Genomic DNA, 19,248 nt, shown 5'->3' with positions numbered 1-19,248 from the left:
CTATGAACCATGAACAGATATATTTCGTCATGCTACAAAGTGTTCCGAATGCTTACGAAATTTCCCGAATGTTTGCGTCGTATCCTAAAGGACGTACCTTTTTATGAGATTGCTTCAATGCATCGCTTGGATAAAAATCACACATTCTGTTTGCTGTCATTGTGACTACAACGTTTGCTGTACCGTATATTGTACGGTACAGTGTATTGAAAATTGTATATTGCACTGATTCATACTCACATTCATTTATCCAGTCATTCATCATGAAACATAAGAACGAAGTACAACACATGTGACATTTAAAAAAATTGAAGATGGTAAGGAAAAAGAAAAAGATAGTCAAGCATTACTATCTCTTCAATTGGTAAAACTAGCAAGATCGGGGAGGATGGTCTATCAACGCGGCATTGGCAAATTTTATCGTGGGTGGATTTTGCTGTAGTCCAAAGCCACACCATCTAATGAGTTTTGTTTACTAAGAGACTTCACCTACGAAGATATCTTACTGTCCAAAGGTCTCGTCATACAAAGGTATACAAATGGTCCATATATGTACAGTTAATTATAAAGGCTGAGCTCAGCGAAAAAGAATGTACCATTTCAGATAACTTGCTCATTTTAGTATGCGTTATTTCCTTAATCCATCAAACATCGGCTAGAAAACATGACTGATTTAACGTTTAATATGTCTATTTTAGACAACTCAGATAAGACTTACATGTTAAATGAATGTATATGCAACCTTATTTCATACCATATAGTATCATTGTCTGATATATAATACATAATGGGTGCGCACGTTACCAGAATGCAATTATCATTCCTGATAAAATTGAAGAATTTCAACCAGAATGGCAATGTGTGAGCGTCTCACTTTCTTGTTCGGGAGTTATAAGTCCAGGTATATAGAACAAAAGTTTGTCAAAATTCCTCTTCTTTTATTTATTCTTTATTGTTACATCATTGAGCCGCCTGCAATATAAAAAATGGACCAACGAAAATATTGCATCTATTCCTCTGTGTCAGAGAAAAACGAGAGATTCCCATTTTCACTACTAAGGAACCGATAACTTCTATCTAGGAGTTCAAAATAGTTGTGCAGGACAGAATATTAAATCCCCCCTGGACCGTATATCCGCAGAGTGGGCTGACTTTCCAGTTTCAGGAAAAATACACGAAATTATACTGCAAATTCAAAAAAGAAACACACGAATCGCAAAGAAAGCTATAAGAATAATGCTTCTTTGACAAGTACATTGAAAATCGCTTGAGTTCAAAATTTTGATTATAAATATAATAATCAGAGCAAGATCAAAGGCGTTGCCTGATTTAATATGTGAATCATGTGAATGTGATGTGTATGTGAAAGGTTGTTGTTGTTTTGTTTTTACGAGGCTTTTAGGTATTCGGCTCTGTTTATGAAAGGTATAATACTTCTAATAAAGAAGGATTATTGTCCAGAAAACATCGAGAGACTTTAACATACCTTTTCTGGACTCAATTTAATCGATTCCAAATCGAGAAATCGATTTTCTGAACTTAATTCAATCGTACCTGGTTAGCACGATAACAAGAAAGTGGAACCGGAAAGAATATGATTACTTTAATGAGTAATATTTGTTTAAAGGAGAGTTTTCGAGAGGTTGATGATGTTATAAATTATTTGATTTCTGTTGACTTAAAATGAAGAACCATTTCGGATAAGTTAAAATTGGTAACTACAGTAATGGACCATAAGACCATAAGACCTGACACAAATAACAATAAAATTGTGATTGTGGTGCCCGATACGGTTGAAGAAATCGGCTTAGTATTAAGATTTTAAAGTTTTATTTCAATATTCTGGAAAAACGATTTTATCATAATTGGAAAATAAAATCAGAAAATCAATTTCCATCCTTTCATTTATATCCATCCTCTGCCACCGGACCGACCCAATGGCATTTTTCAATCAATATCAATAAACAATGGCATTCTTTTTCTCACGGCCAACTTATTAAAGGTCGTTAGCTTTAAAGAAAACACAAATTTCTACACCATTTGCTTTCTTAAAACTAATGGTGAGTTATACTGCTAAACTTAGCAATACGGTTAAGTCGACGTTCTGATTAAATAAAAAATACTACTCACGAGTATTACCTAACTCATCAGATTCATATTTATGAATGACTAATATGACACTATTCAGCGCTTTGATTTCGAACAAGTGTATTAAAGAAATGATTCACCGACGACAGACTCAACCGAGAGTGGTTAATGAACTTCAGCAGTAATCGATTGAACATATAATTTTGTTGACGATGCGGCGTTATGTCTGCGTATTCAATAAATAAAATAAAATAAAAATATAATTTTGTCTACAAAAATTCTTATGTTCAGGCACATTTCTTAAATATACTAACTAATTAATTAGAATATTGGTACGAAGTACCTATAAAGATACTTATTGTGTAATATTTTCTAAAAACTTTATAATAAACTTTTTCGTCCACCAATTTACCAGCAAGCTTAACCGAAGCCACTAGGGCGGTCCGGTGGTAGTGGCGACAGAGGCACTGGTCCTCACACGGCACTTCAAATCGAGGCTCAAATCACATCCGGACCATTCTTTCGTAGTGTGAACTTGACTATCCAACTACGTGGTATCATTAAGTCTTCTTCTTCTTCTTTCTTGGCACTACAACCTTGAAAGGTCTCGGCCTACCATTTATGGCTTTCTCTGACTTGGTTTTACCCATCGCAAAGTAGTCAGCACTGCATACGGGGAGGCGGTCTGGATGGGATTCGAATATCATAAACCGTACTAGCAGTAAATGTATTATTGAAAGAACACAACCACACCTCGTCTCTTTCGTTACTGAAAAGCTACATTATCGTAATGAATTATCACACACTCTTATCCGTTTATCGCTCTGTTAGTGGGGTAGGTTCCGAGACTCCTTTCGGTGTTACACAGGCTCTCCTACCCAACTCCTATTCCGTCACGTCCTCGTCGGACCGAGCGGTAACTTTCCCCACCACATATCCAAGCTTTGGTACACGGACCTGTCCCAACCCCTTTGGCGGATGGTGGAGAAAGGCTGAACAGGAGGGAGGTGGACAGACCAGGCAACTGGTCTTCCTGTGCTCCGGGGGTTAACCAGACTTTAAACCGAGCTGCCACAAGGCCCTCCAGAGATACCTGGGGGCTTGAGCGCAGGGCCTGTCACCCTGCTTCAAGTAACCTTTTGACTACGGACAGTAGTTAAAATTATGCGATACCCGGATTTCACAATAACAGACCCCCGCACCGTCCAAAAAATAATTTTTTGATGGGCGCATGGAACGTACGCACTCTCTACAGAGCCGGAGCCTTGAAGCAACTTGATGACGCCCTAGTCATACTGAACATGGACCTCGTAGCTCTACAAGAGATCCGTTGGTTAAGGAATGGTGTGCATAACAGGCGTGGTAGTAACCGCTACGACATTTACTTCAGCTGCCACGACCGCCACCATATGCTCGGAACGGGTTCCGCCGTCCGTCCGCGGCTGAAATCCGAAATCATCGACTTCAAGGCCATCAATGATAGGCTAAGCACCCTGCGCATGCGAGGACGATTCTTCAACATCAGCCTCATCAACGTTCACGCCCTTACCGAAGACAAGGATGGAGAGGAGAAGGACCTATTCTACGGCCGCCTCACAAAAATCATTGACCAGTGTCCCAGGCATGATGTTAAAAACATCCTGGGCGACTTCAATGCAAAAGTCGGTAGGGAGCCAATGTACCACCAATACATTGGAAGTCACAGTCTACATGAGCACAGTAATGACAATTCTAGTAGATTGGTCCAGTTTGCAGCTGCAAACAATCTGGTTGTGGGAAGTACCAAGCTTGTGCGCCGAGACATTCACAAAGCTACGTGGATGTCTCCGGATGGAGCCACTTCCAATCAGATAGACCACGTGTTGATTAGCCGCCTAAGACAGTCGAGCTTGTTGAACGTCAGAACGTATCGAGGGGCCAACATCGATTCCGATCACTATTTGGTTGGCTTAGTGATTCGTTGCAGAATCGCCCGTCCCCGCGCCAATGGGGGCGAAGTTAACACGCAGGCTCGGCTCAACACGGACTCCCTAAAGGGTAGTCCGTCACGTCCAACAGGCATTCAAATCCGCTTTAGGTAAGGCTCTACTACCAGAAAACGAATATGAAACTACGAGCGAACGGCTGAACACTCTAAAAACAAAACTAATAAGCTGTGCCAATTCCACACTCCCACCACGTCGGGGCAACACCAAATCTGGCTGGTTCGACGAAGAATGTCGCCGAAATAACTTTAGACATAAGGTGACCTGCAGTCGGAATAAGGATGGGGATCTGGTCAGTTACCAGCCAGGGGTTCTGACAATGGCCAACATCACATGCCAGGTGAAGGTGGATGGATGGCTGGACACTCAGGGCTCTTTGCTATCACCAAGGGCCTGCGCCAGGGAGATGGAATTGCCTGTCTCCTCCTCCAACCTGGCGCTGGAGAGAGCCATCCGCGACTCGAAGGTGGAAGCTTCGGGAACCATCTTCTATAAGTCAATCCAGATCCTGCCATACGCTGATGACATAGACATCATTGGTTTGAGGCTCTCCTATGTAGCAGAAGCTTATCAAAGGATCGAGCGTGCGGCACAGAACCTCGGGTTGGAGATTAACGAGGCGAAAACCAAAATAATGGTGGCACCACCCGCGGCTCTGCTAACAAACACTGATTTACGCAGGGGTGATGTACAAATAGGTGACCGTACCTTCGAAGTCGTCCAAAACTTCACCTATCTGGGGTCAAAAGTCAGCACCGACATTCAACATTAAGGTTGTGTTACGCGCAAGGGTGCTGGCTGCCACCCGGTCATACTACAGCCTGAGGAAACTTCTCCACTCTAAATACCTGTCGCGACGGACAAAGCTGGGACTGTACAGAACATTTATAGTCCCACATACACCTCTGAGACATGGACTGTCCAAAACTGACGAAGCCCTCTTAGCCGCGATCGAGAGGAAGATACTCAGAAGGATTTTTGGCCCCGTATGTGTGGAAGGACAATGGAGGAGCCGCTACAATGACGCGCTCTACGAGCTTTACGATGGTCTCACCATCGTGCAGCTAATTAGACTCGCCAGCAGGCCAAGACCGCAAAGCGGTTGTAGCGCCTGATGAGTAGTTATCCGCATCTCTTGAATCATATATCTTCTTTTGCTTTCCTGCTGTACTCATAATACCTTACAAGAGTGGAATGAATGCGGTTATTAATTTCCTAATTATCTAAGATTATTGTGTTTAATTTTCATAACCTGAATACTGACCTTACACGCGGCTGTGGTCATGCTTTAAGAGCGTGACAGTTTCGTTTTCGCACCACTAGCATTGGTAAAAGACTCAAGAAGGCCCCCCCTGACAAAATTTGTTAGGAACTGTAGGATTTACGCCTAAATGAATGCAATCCGCAATACACGTTGGGAAAGCTTCACAGTGTGCTTTCAGTGTTGTCAAAAATGATTTATTGAAGACGAATGAAATATTTCTTATTATTCTATTAAATCCCCCTTTCTCTATCCTTTACCATTTATATTGGCTCACAGGAGCTACGTAATAATTTTTGGTCACGCTAGGAGTGACCAATCAGGCTTACAACATACACGGTGTTTCCGGACTGTAACGGAACATTGGTTCGATGGATACTTGTTAACGGGCATAGATATTCAGAAAAGGAGGAAAAATAAGAATAATTACATTTCAAATCACTTCTTACAATGAATATTATTATGCTCTACTCGCCGTTCAGTAACAGTATTAAGAAACAATGCACATGGTTTATATGAAACGAGCTATACCATACAAAAATCTCACTGTGCAATAAAAATGACAGGCCGCAGTGCTGCACACAAAAGATTCTAGGGGGGGGGGGGGGGGGGGCTTCTCGAGTCTTTTAGCCTAGCATCCTATCCTATCACGTGTTCTATAAAAATTATACAATTGCTAGATAAAAAACAGTAAAAGAGTCTTGCTAGCTAGCAAGAGAAGCTTTTACGTTTTAGAGAAATGAGCATGAGCAGAGCTTCCAAAAAAGTGAGAGCAACGACAGAATGAAGGAATTCTGCTTTTCACATTTTACACACGCATTTTGTACCAAGTACCAAACAGTTGCAACATACGAAACATGAAATATGTTAAAGCTAATCCTTTATGTTCTAGAACATAGCGAATTGTTTACCGAATCTGCAAGGGACTACCTGTTTCGTTCTTCTTTGTTTACACCTCTCACCGAATGGTGGAAATTCTTACATCGCGTAGCCTGTTGCATAATTATCTTTCTATTCATGCTTTAGTTTTACTTCTATTCATGCTGGACGTCGTATACATTACATTTATCGATAATCAAAGTTGAATCCTGAGTGTATTTTAAAAATTGGTTTCATTGTATACACTATAACAAATGTTATGGAATAAACAATCAAAACGTGTTCATAAAATTTCATTAAAACATATTCCAATTAAATTTTTTAAACGAATCTTTTGTGACAAATGTCCTTATGGTTCTTTCACATCAATTAAATAGTTTCGTATTGCATCTAACTGAAATCACTCCTAGTGCATTTGTTTGCATGGATTTGTGAATGAATTATAACAGGTTACTTGAGATAAATTGCTTGTTCGCTCATGGCACACACTTTTCATTCGCCAGGCGAAGGACCTTATGTAACACCGTTCAAAGCGCAAACCATACTCACCCACATTCTGAGGCACACAACCTATACCTACATCAACACGCACGAACGCATGCTCGGCAGATATAAGGTGGATCTAATTACTACTCCAACTATTTAACATTCAATTTCCAATGGTTTCACGTGAAACTCATACGAAACGGGTTCTGTGGAAAAAGAATGCGTAGGTAGAAAATAATATATGCCACACGCGAGATACACGAAACAGTAATGACGGTTAATGAAGGCTCTCTCTCTCTCTCTCTCTCTCTCTTCACACATACCCAATGAAAGAAACCGAAATGTTCGCACATTACACACTGCTTTTACGAAAGAGTTATAATTTTTTTTCTTGAACCAAAAGGACTAGATACAGAAACGAGGATTAGAAAGCTAAGCAAAACTTAGGCAATTGCGTATAGTTCACTGTACTTTGGTTTACATTATGATCACTAACCACTCATACACACAAATGGTATTGGTTGGCTCGTCGTGGTAGAAAATGCTGATTGACAGGTTTATTGCTGAGGTTGTTCGCTTCTATAATTGAATGCGTATCGTTGGCAAAATTTGATAAGGAAATCGTCCTTCTTTATGTGTTACTGATCCTTACGAAATACATGTAAAAACTTTAGCAAACTTTATATAATCGGCAGTGATTCCGTAGATAACAAGATGTTACATTTACGATATCCATGCTGGAGAGTAAATCATGACAAAGATAGACAAACCGCGATTAAAACGACTCCTTAAACTTCTTCCACATAAAGGCGACACAATTTTATAAATGATCCGTCAGCCTCTAGCTTTATTTCTATGCCGGCTGTACATAAACGTTGCACTTAATCAAACCTACACACAGGCCCATACACATACGCAAAAAAAAGAAAATAAATCGGTTATTTGATAAGTTGGTTTAACACACGTTTAGCTCTAATGTAAATAATCGTTTACTGCAATTACACACAACGTTTATCACTGTAATGATGACGATGTCCGACAATGACATGCAGATTCCATGCCCTTTGTTACTCTGGATATCTCCCTAATTTTTCAAGATACTAGTTCCAGTGTCTATATGTCGTTCAACATCTCGTGCAAACTGAGCTGAACCAATGCTATGTTCTGGCACTCGCTGTTTGCATCTAACTACCGAAAATCTGTGAGAGACTTTTCCAGGACAACCAAACGATGGGTTTTTTTTCGGAAGGTATAGAAAAGAGACCAGGAATCGTGAGGCGAAGCTTATTTTAATGGAGCATGCGCCGAACGACGTACCGTGTATGATAACAACTGAGAGTATACATAGCTCCCAACAGTTAAACTTCCCTTGCTGTATCTTGTTGCTCCCGAAAACGTGTCCGTCACTGTAAGGGTACACATTTTAGTGAGATATCGCGTCCAACGCCCAGCGCTATCGTCAACAGGCGGATATGCTTGAATCTTTCATCTCCCTCACAAACGAACAAAACGCGGCCCATTTTATTACGATTCCCGCCATGAAAAGTGATAGCGGGTTTAGCAATAGGCTTATGAGTAATGCGATTATAGTTTTTGAGAGGAGCGTATACGAGTGAGCAAACATATTCACCGAAGGCAAACACCAGGGAACTATTCACACGTCGTAGGAATCCGGAAGGCGTTATATAATGAGTTTTACGTGTAAAAAAACACGCAGCACCACGCACCAGTTTACTCTACTGTCTGGTCGATTTTGGTCGAACCTGGTGTAAATTTTAGATGCAGCTGCAATTAGGACTAAAAAAACCTACAGTGCTTACAGTTACAGTTACAACTTACAGTAATTTAGGAGATTTAGGATTTAGGATTTTAGGCGTTTAGGAGATTAATTTATCAAATTCTTGTCGATTCAAACCGTCATACTCAAAATATACCTAAATAATTTAACTCTTGTCGATTATTTTGTAAATTTCCGATATCAAGTTTTTTTTTATTCTTCTGTGAAAACAAAACTGTACAGCTATCAAATTTTTTCAATAAATGCCTAGGTGTAGTAGAAAATTACTTCATTAACGCGTAGCAAAACAAGAACTACCTATAAAAGGAACGATTAAAAGGTATCAAGTGCTATACCATTGACAGTACAAACTCGAGAGCTACGATTTGGATCTTCTTTGATTAAACTGAAAGGTCGGTCCTGCGTACGGAGGGACAACTTGAATCAGATTTGAAACTCGTCGTTTCTTGTTGTCAATCAGCATCACGAATATAATTTTTCTTCCACTACATAATACATTCCTTTTAAGTAATTTTAATACGCTTCTATTTTTAAACAATGTTTTTGTCCGTGTAATTATCGATTTGGCCATTGATCTTAAAGTCATTCTTACTAACCCTAACTTCTCCCATAGTTCTTCTCTCCAACAATCCATTAATTCTCCCCCTTGTTGTGTGTGACAAGGATGGACGTTTTTTTTAGTCGTAAATTGTAACTACACTTTCTTTTACCGCTCATCCTACCCATGCCTGGGCACTTTTGTGATCGATAGTGAAAAAGTGAATTTATCCGATTCGAGACATGAAATCAAGATTCTAGTTCATGACTCTTCGGAAGGATGAGAATAGTTTTCAGGTCTCTTGGACACGGTTATAGTCTAGACTGTTTGATGCACTGCCTCTTACTGTATTATGGAAGTTTTTGCGGTCTGTTTGATTGTACCAGCAAAACGTGGTGTATGTCGGACTCCGTCTCGATCGCTTGAGTTGAGAGCTAAATCACGAATATTGCGATTAGAGGCCATCATGATCACTCTAATGCACTTACATTGCTCACTGTCAAACCACGAAGCTTACGACTATGAGGAAATCTCTTCATCAGGAACAATCTGTATTCATAGCATGTTTTATTCTGGATGTTACCTTCGCACCATCCTTGCTTTTCCCTTTCGATCTTTATATTTCCACCCGGTATATGCTGCTATTCCCGTCCTCAATAATGTTCCTAAAACGTGGCATTTTCTTCTTCTTCTGTGACCTAACATTCTCTTATAGGTCATGCCTGCCATTTCTGGCTTGCTAGAGTTAATGATACAACGTAGCTGGAAATCCAGTCATCACTTTGGAGGAACCTTCCAGATGCAATTTGAACCATGGTCCTGCCGTGTGAAGGCTGGCGCCATTGTAGCCTCCACCACTGGACCGCCCCTAGCACACGTGGCATACTAAAAACATAGAGGCGAGTGAGGTCTCAAAGACCCAAAGCCTCTACAAATAAACGAAAAAAAATTCTAAAAACATGTCTTTTTTCTGGCTAGTTAATGGTATTCAGGATCGTCCACTTATAACGTAATGCTCGTGGAAGGGAAAGTTTTTTCTTTAGAGTTTCCATTTGTATCAGGGAGAGAGGGAAGGAAGTTAGTTGTTTGTAACTTTGTGTTGGGTAACAACACTTAGACATAACTTCACCCACGGGTCAGACACTATTGCGATTAGGACACTATTGAGATTAGGACGTATTGAAAAGTGTTATAATCAATAACAGAACACAGAATGAACATGTAAGTTACAAGTCTTACACTTGTTGGGTCATTTTAAAAAAGGTTTTTTCTTTATTCATAACTACTTATAACCGATACCGAACCGTTTACTGGTGCTGCCAAACTAAAACTGTTTGATCCATGTGACGTGTTGCTGCTGACCGGTTGCCTGTTACGCCGATATTGCTGATGGTGCGTTGCGCGTTCTCACCGTAGACGATTCTGCTGACAGTGCAAGCCACGTGCTGGTGGAGTCGATGGACGGTGCACGCACTGTCTTCGATGCACATGCTAACGCTGCCTTCCGCGATAACTGCTCCCCTTTCAGAGCGTTGAACCTCCTGGTTAACGTTGTTGATGTGAGTTGGCCAAAGTTGGTGGTGTGAAATATCGAATGGTTTCTTAGTTATGATTTTCTACTGTATTTGACAATACAGCATCGGACCGTAATATTTTATTTATTTATTATTTAATTATGACGGACTGATGCCATATTGTCACCACCGCATGTGGTGACTGTGAATTACATTCACGCAAAAACAATGAACTAGGCATTTCCTGCTAGTTATTTGCCATATCCCGGGCATTGTGTAGGAAAGATGGGTGGTTGTTGTCAATTTCTATTGCGTGGGTATGTGTGTGTGTTGTATGTTTTTTGGTCCGGTTCTATTGTTGTGGCTAAGGCTGCGATGAGGGTTGGTTTATTCCGGTTGTCTATCCTGGGTCTGGACTGAAACAAACAAGCACAGTTATTTGGACAGTACAAACATGAATTTTTCTGCGCGCAATGTTCTCCAAGTAGCCCAGCAATGACACAGCCCGTGATCGACCAAGTCAACATCGGACTCAAAAGCGATCGGCGGATTCTATCTCGCAACAGCAGGAGTGACTCCACTGTTTACGAGGTTGTACCCGCCGACCACTCCCGAGCCCAACGCCAACCCAGGCGACCCCGCTGTACCAAAGCTGGACTGTCTTGCAGCACACTGCTACAGACAAAAAAAAACACAAGTCTGCCTCCTTTTTACGGCAGTAAGAAAATTGCCCTCGAATGCAATTGCTCCGTCAACGGATCGCACGTTGCACAACGTAAAACATTTACAACAAAGACAACACAACACATAACAAAAGGAGTGGCGGATGTGGATTGGAAGGATAATAGGGATGCGGAATCAAAGGATAAGACCGTTGTCTCTGGCGAATCGGTAGATGAGCCTCATGTAGGCGAGGTCCCTAGTCGCCAACACTTCCCTTATTTCTATACCCGATCGTCTGCCGATGCTCTCGACCGCGCCCAACAAGGAGGGTCTTGCGGTTTCAAACTCCACGCAGTACCACAGAAGGTGATCCACATCGTGAAATCTGTCATCGCAGCCACACACCTTCGTCTGAGCCAGAGTTATACGCTGAAGATGAGCATTCAACGCGAAGTGATTCGACATAAGTCGAGAAATCATGCCTATGAATGCCCGGTCCACAGAGACCCACCGAACCAAGGCCGCAGGGACACTTGCGAAGAGATCGAGAAAAGGAATCGCCCGAGATCATCCGCCTCCCACATGCTCTGCCAGCGAGACAGGAAAAGTTGCTGTGGTAGACGAAGAAACTCTCGGGCCGAGATCGGACGGTCGTAAAAGGCGCCTTGTTGGACGCCTGTTTTGGCCAGTGAGTCTGCCTTCTCGTTGCCGGGAATTCCACAAAGATAAGGTACCCAAATTAGCGAAACCCTGAACGCCTTGTCAAACGTTGAGCCAAGCTATTCTATGATTTTCATGGTAAGGAAATCCTGACTCTTAACAGCCTTCGGGGATCTTAGTGTTTCAATAGCGCTAAGGCTATCTGTAAAGATGAAGTAATGATCTGAAGGATTACTGATGGACATAGAGATAGGTCCAGTGCACTCGCCCTACTTAGAGGTGTCTGCATCCTAGTTGCCTCTTATGAGTCGAGATTTAAAAAAAAAACAAATCTGTCGCAGAAATCTCGGATGATGGGAGTGCGAATGTCATCCTTATCGCACCCCCAGTCGACCTCATGGGAGTTAAAATCTCCCAGGATCAAAAGCTGTCCAGGCAAGACCACTGCTAAATTTCCAAGATCCTCTTTGAACTTTTCATTTTTTTCTTTTTCATTATTGGCTATCCGGGGGATATATTCGCCCAATTTCGCCTTTATTGCTACTGTTTCAATAAACTCTTGTCTTGGGGTAGGTATTCTGGAGAAAGTCTAACGCGATTTAGGCGCGAAGGTTAGTTCAATGTCATCCGTTAGCCAAGTTTCACAGAGGGCAAACGCATCGCAGTTGTGTTCGCCCACTAATGCTTTAAAGGAATTTAGCTTGCCAAGCAAACTCCTACAGCTCCACTGTATGATAGTAGCCATAGGAGCCATTAATCTTCCAAACGGACCATCATAGTTAAGCATGGCCATCGAGCCAGCCACTGTTTGATCATCCCCTTCAGGAAAGGAAGGGCCCAAGTTGCGATCATGTGCAGATGCTGCGGGAGGTTGAGGGTCAAAAGAAGGGACTCAAGGATCTCGGACAGGGACGGGGTGGGAGTTCTCGGGAAGCTCGTGAACTCCGTCGGAAAAACCAGGCTTTCCACCGGAGCTTCGGTCCGAGAAGATTGCTTCTTCTTGGGCTGCTTGTAGCCAGTTGTACCCAAAACTGCAAAAGGATTCGTTGCGTTTGCTCCCTTGAGAGCGTCGCTGTAAGAACCGCGTGCCCGCTCGGCTACTGTTTTGGTCTGCACTCTTTGAAGTTTTCGGTACACAGGGCACAAGGCTACCTCATGCCACTCCTCTCGACAATGCGAGCATTTTTGGGACGGGGCTTTGCAGTCCTCAGTAGCGTGAGCCTCTCTGCATTTTCCGTTGGCTTGAGCCCGGTCCTTTGCGGTGACCCTGATCTTGTTCGGGCGCATCCGAAACACATCGGCAACACCCGGGTATTTTTTAAACAAAACAGCCGCGATCGTCCTCACGTCGAGCTGTTTAGTGCGTGGCATAAAATACACTAACGGCTTACCCTCCCACGACAACGGGTAAGCACAAGCTCGATGCTCAGATGGCTGATCATTAGTTTTTGCCAGCGGGGCACAAAAACTATTTGCCGGCGGGGCACTCGATGCCTTCGAGGAAGAATGCCACTCTTCCAATGCCACCTTTTTAGTGGCAGGAGTGGCCTTAGGGCGACCAGGCTTACGCTTCACATTCGGCTCTATCTCTCTCTCCGAATCCGATAAGTCGGTCACCAATCTGCTATCAAGCAGCGACGTTCAAAATCACTTTGATGTATTTCAGGAATTGTTCAACAAACTTGATGCCGCAGGAACGCGACTGGACGAAGAAACGAAAGTATGCATGCTTCTCAGAAGTTTGCCGGTTCAGTATGATGGTTTAGTGACGGCGTTAGACAATGCTCCCGGTGAGCTAACAATAGAAGCCGTCAAGCTGCGCATCATTGACGAAAGCAACCGATTGGCAGAAAGAGATGGAGAAAGAAACGTTATTGAAAAGGCGATGTTTAGTCGGAACCAGAAACCGATATCATAACGGCTAAAGGGCAAGTGGCAGCAGTAGCTGAACTAAACGGGAATCTGTATGCCCTGAAAATCGCAGAAAGCGCGAAAATGAGAGTGGATTCAGGCCATTTGTCGAACTGCGAGCATACATGGCATCGTCGAATGGGGCATCGGCATCCGGAAGTGCTGCAGCGCATCAAAAAGGAAGCACTCGGTGAAAGATTAAAAATGCAAGACTGCAGTATAACGGAAGTATGTGAGTATTGTTTAAGAGAAAAAATGACCAGATCTAGTTTTCCCAAAACATCACAAAGCCGATCCAGACGCATCCTTGATGTGATTCATACCGATGTATGAGGGCCAGTGCGGAACATAACTCCTAGTGGGTTTAAGAATTTAATGACACTAGTAGGTGATTTTAGCCGTTATACGGTGATATTCCTACTGAGATAGATATCGGATGTGGCGAGTTGTATTAAGCGTTACGTTCAAACCCGGTTCGGTAGAAAGCCACTTGCAATCCGTTCAGACGGAGGAGGAGAATATATGAATCGAGAGCAGCAATCGTTTTATGAAGCAGAAGGAATACATGCTCAGTACACCGTACTCAGTACACCGTACACTTACTCTCCTCAACAGAATGGTGTCGCAGAACGGAAAAACAGATCATTAAAAGAAATGGCTACTTGCATGTTACTAGATGCAGGACTCGATATCAAGTATTGGGGCGAGGCAATAGTAACTGCTAGTTATTTGCAAAACAGATTGCCGTCGCGACCGGTTGCTCGCACACCATTCGAATTGTTGTTTGGAAGCAAGCCAGTTCTTGATCATTTGCGAGTTTTTGGGAGTCCAGCATATGTTCATATACCAGATGTAAAAAGGCAAAGCTTTAATGATAAAGCTCGTAAGCTGACATTCGTGGGATACTGTGACGACCGAAAAATATATCGATTCCTAGACACCAAAAACGATCAGATAACAATCAGTCGAGACGCTCAGTTTTTAGAGATGGGCACAAGTCGACAGAGGCTGGAACATCTACTCCAAAGGTTAATTATGAATTTATTGTATCTAACCTCAACACTATTCAGTCCAATGACATCGGCAGTGACGTTCAGGAGGAGTCAAATGATGTACTTGAGTTAGAGCCCAATGGGGCAGTTATTTCTCAAACAAGAAGACCAAGCGAAACAGGTGGTTCTGATGATGGTGAGTGGGAAAGAACCCGTCAGTTATGAAGAAGCTATAAGTGGTGCAGAAGAAGATTTATGGAAAACAGCAATGGCTGAGGAATACGAATCGCTTCAAAAGAACGGAACATGGTCTCTAGTAGAATTACTATCAGAACGAACACCTATCGGATGTAAATGGGTATATAAGAAAAAGGAAGATAGTGATGGTAATGTCACGCGTTTCAAAGCACGACTTGTGGTATGGTGAAGATTATGATGCGGTGTTTGCGCCAGTGGCTACTCAAACAACACTACGAATCCTGTTGACAATTGCCGGATATAAACGTATGTCAGTACGGCATATTGATGTTAAATCAGCGTATTTGCATAGTCGACTACAAGAAACCATTTACATGAAGCAACCGAAAGGGTTCATAAAACCAGGCACAGAGTAGCTTGTGTGTAAATTAGAACGTAGCTTGTATGGTTTGAAACAGGCAGCCAGAGTATGGCATAACACTCTTGGTGAAATTCTAATAGGAATGAATTTCAAAAAATCTAGATCCGATCCCTGTTTTTATGTTAAGATAATGCCAGAAGGAGCACGTGTCTATTTACTGATCTATTTAGACGACATGTTAGTAGCAAGCACAAGTGATAGTGAAATTATAAGAGTAGAGAGAGAGCTACAGAAACATATTGAACTAACATCACTTGGAGTAGTAAGGTATTTCCTGGGAATCCGAGTGACAAAAAGCAAAGACGGTTTCTATTCATTGGATCAAGAAATTTTTATAAAGAAGGTTGCGAGCCGTTTTGGACTTGAAAAAACTAAGGGATCAAACATTCCAATGGACACTGGTTACTATCGAGTTCGACAAGGAAGCAGAAAGTTGCCAAACAATGAGCTATATCACAGTTTGGTAGGATCATTGCTGTACATAACCGTGAACACTCGCCCCGACATAGCCGTGAGTGTGTCCATATTGAGCAGACAAGTCAGCAGTCCAACTGAAGCAGATATGGTGGAACTGAAGCGTGTGGTCAGATACCTGTTAAAGACCAGTAATTTCCAACTTACGTTGTCAACAAATCGTAAAGAACCGTTAAAGCTCAGCGGATTTAGTGACGCCGACTGGGGAGGAGATACTTCTGATAGAAAATCTAATACTGGTTTCTTATTTCAGCTTAGCAAAGCTACAGTTTGCTGGGCTAGTCGGAAGCAATCGTGTGTTTCGTTGTCATGGGCATGGAAGCAGAGTCCGTGGCGTTGTCGGAAGCGTGCCGAAAGCTAATCTGGTTGAGACGACTTCTGGAAGAGCTGAACGAAAGGCAGGGTGATGCTACGGTGATATACGAGGACAACACCGGATGTATAAATTTTGTAGCGATAGAGCGACTATCACGGCGTTCAAAACATATCGATACGCGTTTGTGTTTCACGAAAGATTTGTGTGACAAGAGAGAGGTTGTACTATAATATTGTGCTTCAGAAAACATGATCGCAGATATCCTAACTAAGCCATTAGGGCACATCAAATAGAAACAGTTTGCCGAAGCTATGAATTTGAAGCACTAAAACGGTCATAATATAATGTATTGAGGAGGAGTGTTGGTATATCAACACATTATTTTATGTGTTTCTGGCAGCACTGCCATCAACTTGATGTTTGACGTTTGGGGAAGTAAAAAGACAAATAAATCAGAATGTGTTCAGCCTGCAACAAAGACGTGTGTTCGTTTGATTATCCCCTCCAACAAAAAGATCGATTCCTCCTCACCCCCTTTTTGGCTGATCAGCAGATTTAATGGACGTATCAATGGACTGAGTGGCCGCGGGCGGGGGGGTTGGGCAAATGCACAATGAACTCCCCTCCTGTCCGGCCAGTAGATTCGAAGTAGCAAGGACCCCCAGTTTTCAATCTGTTTAGGGGTTTCCTCTTAGGAGTTTCCGCTGAGGGGATCGCTCTCCCGATCGACATGTTCGAGGTGGTACAGATGCCACACTTATATTGTATATAGGGCCTTCAAGAAACTTAATCTATAGCTATATAACTAACAATTTGTTTCCTATTTCTTATTCCAGCCAATTCAACAGGTGGAAGAAGTTCTCCAATTCATCCAGTTGGTAAAATCCTACAAATGCCTGTGGAAGGACACGGATCGCATGTACAAAAATGCTGAGATCCGCCACCAGGCATGGGAGGAAATTGCGGACGTAATGGGGCGTTCGCACGAGGTTGTCCACGCAAAGTGGAAAAACCTCGCAAATACGTATCGGCGGATTCGCAAAGATATTTCGCGTAGTATGGTGACTGGAGCAGGTAAATAATTTGGATTTTTATTTATTTATTTGTATCTATCAAAGTATAACGTGATTGCAGGGACGGATGACATTTTCCAACATAGTTGGTAGGCTTATGAGCATATGACGTTGCTGCAGGACACGACGGTACCGCAGCCAACTTTGAATTCCGTAAGTAATCTATATAAGTGATCCTAGCGCTGCCACACATATGTACGTAACGATAGGGGGGCCACACATATGTACGGGTTGTGGTAGAGGATAGGAAGGTGGGTCATTCCACTTAAGATGATGGGCTACATGTGTTCGCATGTTATGCAATGCTCTGGTTGGCATAATGGGTATAGCATTGAAGCTGGTGGTGCTACATCATGCAGTTCTTCTGTTATCATCGATGAGAAAGGCTGACTTGTACTGGGTGGCAGAAGTGCATCGGAAAATTTGTATAGCGTATGTCGTCGTCTAAAGTTGTGCAGGTAAACAGTTGCTAAGACGACCTTTTCTGCTACAGGCGGTTCCAACTCTATCGGTTTCAGGAACACTCGGAACACCTGTGATAGTATGCCAAACGCATTTTCGGTTCGACGCGCCCGAGAATGCCTGTAGTTAAAATGACGCTCCACGGAATCTGCCGCATGCATTCCTCCAAATGGACGTAGGTAGTATTCTTTCGTGGCAAACGCCTGATCACCCAAAAGGTAGTATGGAACCTTTATCTGATACGGAACATGGAGAATTTCTGGAGGGGGTATATTCAACTCGTTCCGTTCCAGTTTCTGATAGATCGGGCTGTTTGCCAAAACGCCACCATCAGATTTACGTCCCTGACAACCGACGTCAGCAAAAAGTTTATGTTTTATTTTATTATATAAATTTCAATCTTTGTAGCGCGCGGGATATTTTTAATTAAACGCTGAATATGGTATTTGTGTCTCAAAAAGTTACCATCAATGGTTATAAATAATTTTATCTATCATTTCAGGCAAATTTGGAAGCATCGTCGCCACTCCCATCCACATCAACCATGATCCCCTCCCACCCACCGGTTCTGCCAAGTGCCTCATCTCGGGAGCATTTGGAAGAATTGCCAACGATCCCATCCACATCCACCATGTTTCCGGGACGGCAATCAAGCCGCGAAAGCGGAAGCAAAACTGTCGTTCCCTCCAAATTACTGAATGTTTGGAAACGGTTAAGAGGATTTGTGAGACATCGTCTGCTCGTCGTACGGTCACCAAGGCCAGAGCTCTGGGTGATTTTGTTGAGGCACAAGTTGCCACTTTTGAACAAAGTGACCCAGAGTTTTGTGCCAAGTTGATTCAGGCGTTGACCAATACGATGAACAAGTAGGTTACAAATTATTATGCCTCTCAAAACCGTGACCATGATTACCTGTAATTCGTATCCTCTCCTATCCTCTCCTATCCTTGTCTATGCTGACATACCTATCCTATCCTATCCTATCGTTGTTCGCCGTCTTTCTCCTTTGGCTTTTCAACCTCACGAAGTCTTGGACTGCCATTTCTGGCTATCTTGCCTTATTTTGGCAGCAGCTGGATATTTCGTTTTGCGTAAGGAAAGACGGTCCAGTTGGAATTTTTATGTCCGGTTCTGCATTGTGGAGACTGGTGCCACTAACGCCACGATCACCGAACCGATCGAGACTTCTGCAGCATGCCAAGACCGCGAAGTGGTTGTATCGCCTGATAATTAAATAAGTAAGTACATAACCCATCCTCATTGTTCACATCATGAACTAATTTTCTATATTTTCTTTTGTGGCTCTATAACCTCGACCGGACTAAAGATACCATTTCTGGTTTGTTTGAATTGATATACCTGGAGCTGTATAATCAATCTTGAGTACGGAGAGACGATTTGGATGAGATATGGTTCCGATACCTTCGCTTTAGCATCTGGATCATCATGTCATCGCAGCAGAAGCATGCACATACACCATGACGAAATCCCATTTTCACAACTCGTTGGCTCTTTTCAGAGCCACCAAA

General features: G+C 42.6%; 2 protein-coding genes across 14 annotated transcripts in view; one reads left to right on the top strand and one right to left on the bottom strand.

Moving 5' to 3' along the window:
• Nucleotides 1-8,347, bottom strand: part of LOC118512828 (frequenin-1) — a 34,756-nt gene extending 26,409 nt beyond the window's left edge. The window contains exons 1-3 of one of the 12 annotated variants that reach the window (XM_036057889.1): nt 7,706-7,883; nt 7,470-7,590; nt 6,763-6,905 (exon numbers count right to left, since the gene is read on the bottom strand). The gene's annotated coding sequence lies outside the window, so the exon portion shown is untranslated. Of the gene's footprint in view, nt 1-6,762; nt 6,906-7,022; nt 7,039-7,195; nt 7,214-7,469; nt 7,591-7,663; nt 7,884-8,329 lie in introns of those variants that run through there. The other 11 variants (XM_036057839.1, XM_036057897.1, XM_036057925.1 and 8 more) reach the window with 11 other exon arrangements.
• The window catches only part of LOC118512517 (dopamine receptor 2), a 456,086-nt gene that overhangs the window by 234,711 nt on the left and 202,127 nt on the right, over nt 1-19,248 (top strand). The window lies entirely within an intron of this gene.

Source organism: Anopheles stephensi, chromosome X (genome assembly GCF_013141755.1).
Source record: "Anopheles stephensi strain Indian chromosome X, UCI_ANSTEP_V1.0, whole genome shotgun sequence".
Classification (NCBI taxonomy): domain Eukaryota; kingdom Metazoa; phylum Arthropoda; class Insecta; order Diptera; family Culicidae; genus Anopheles; species Anopheles stephensi.
This window is presented reverse-complemented; position numbering and strand designations above follow the sequence as displayed.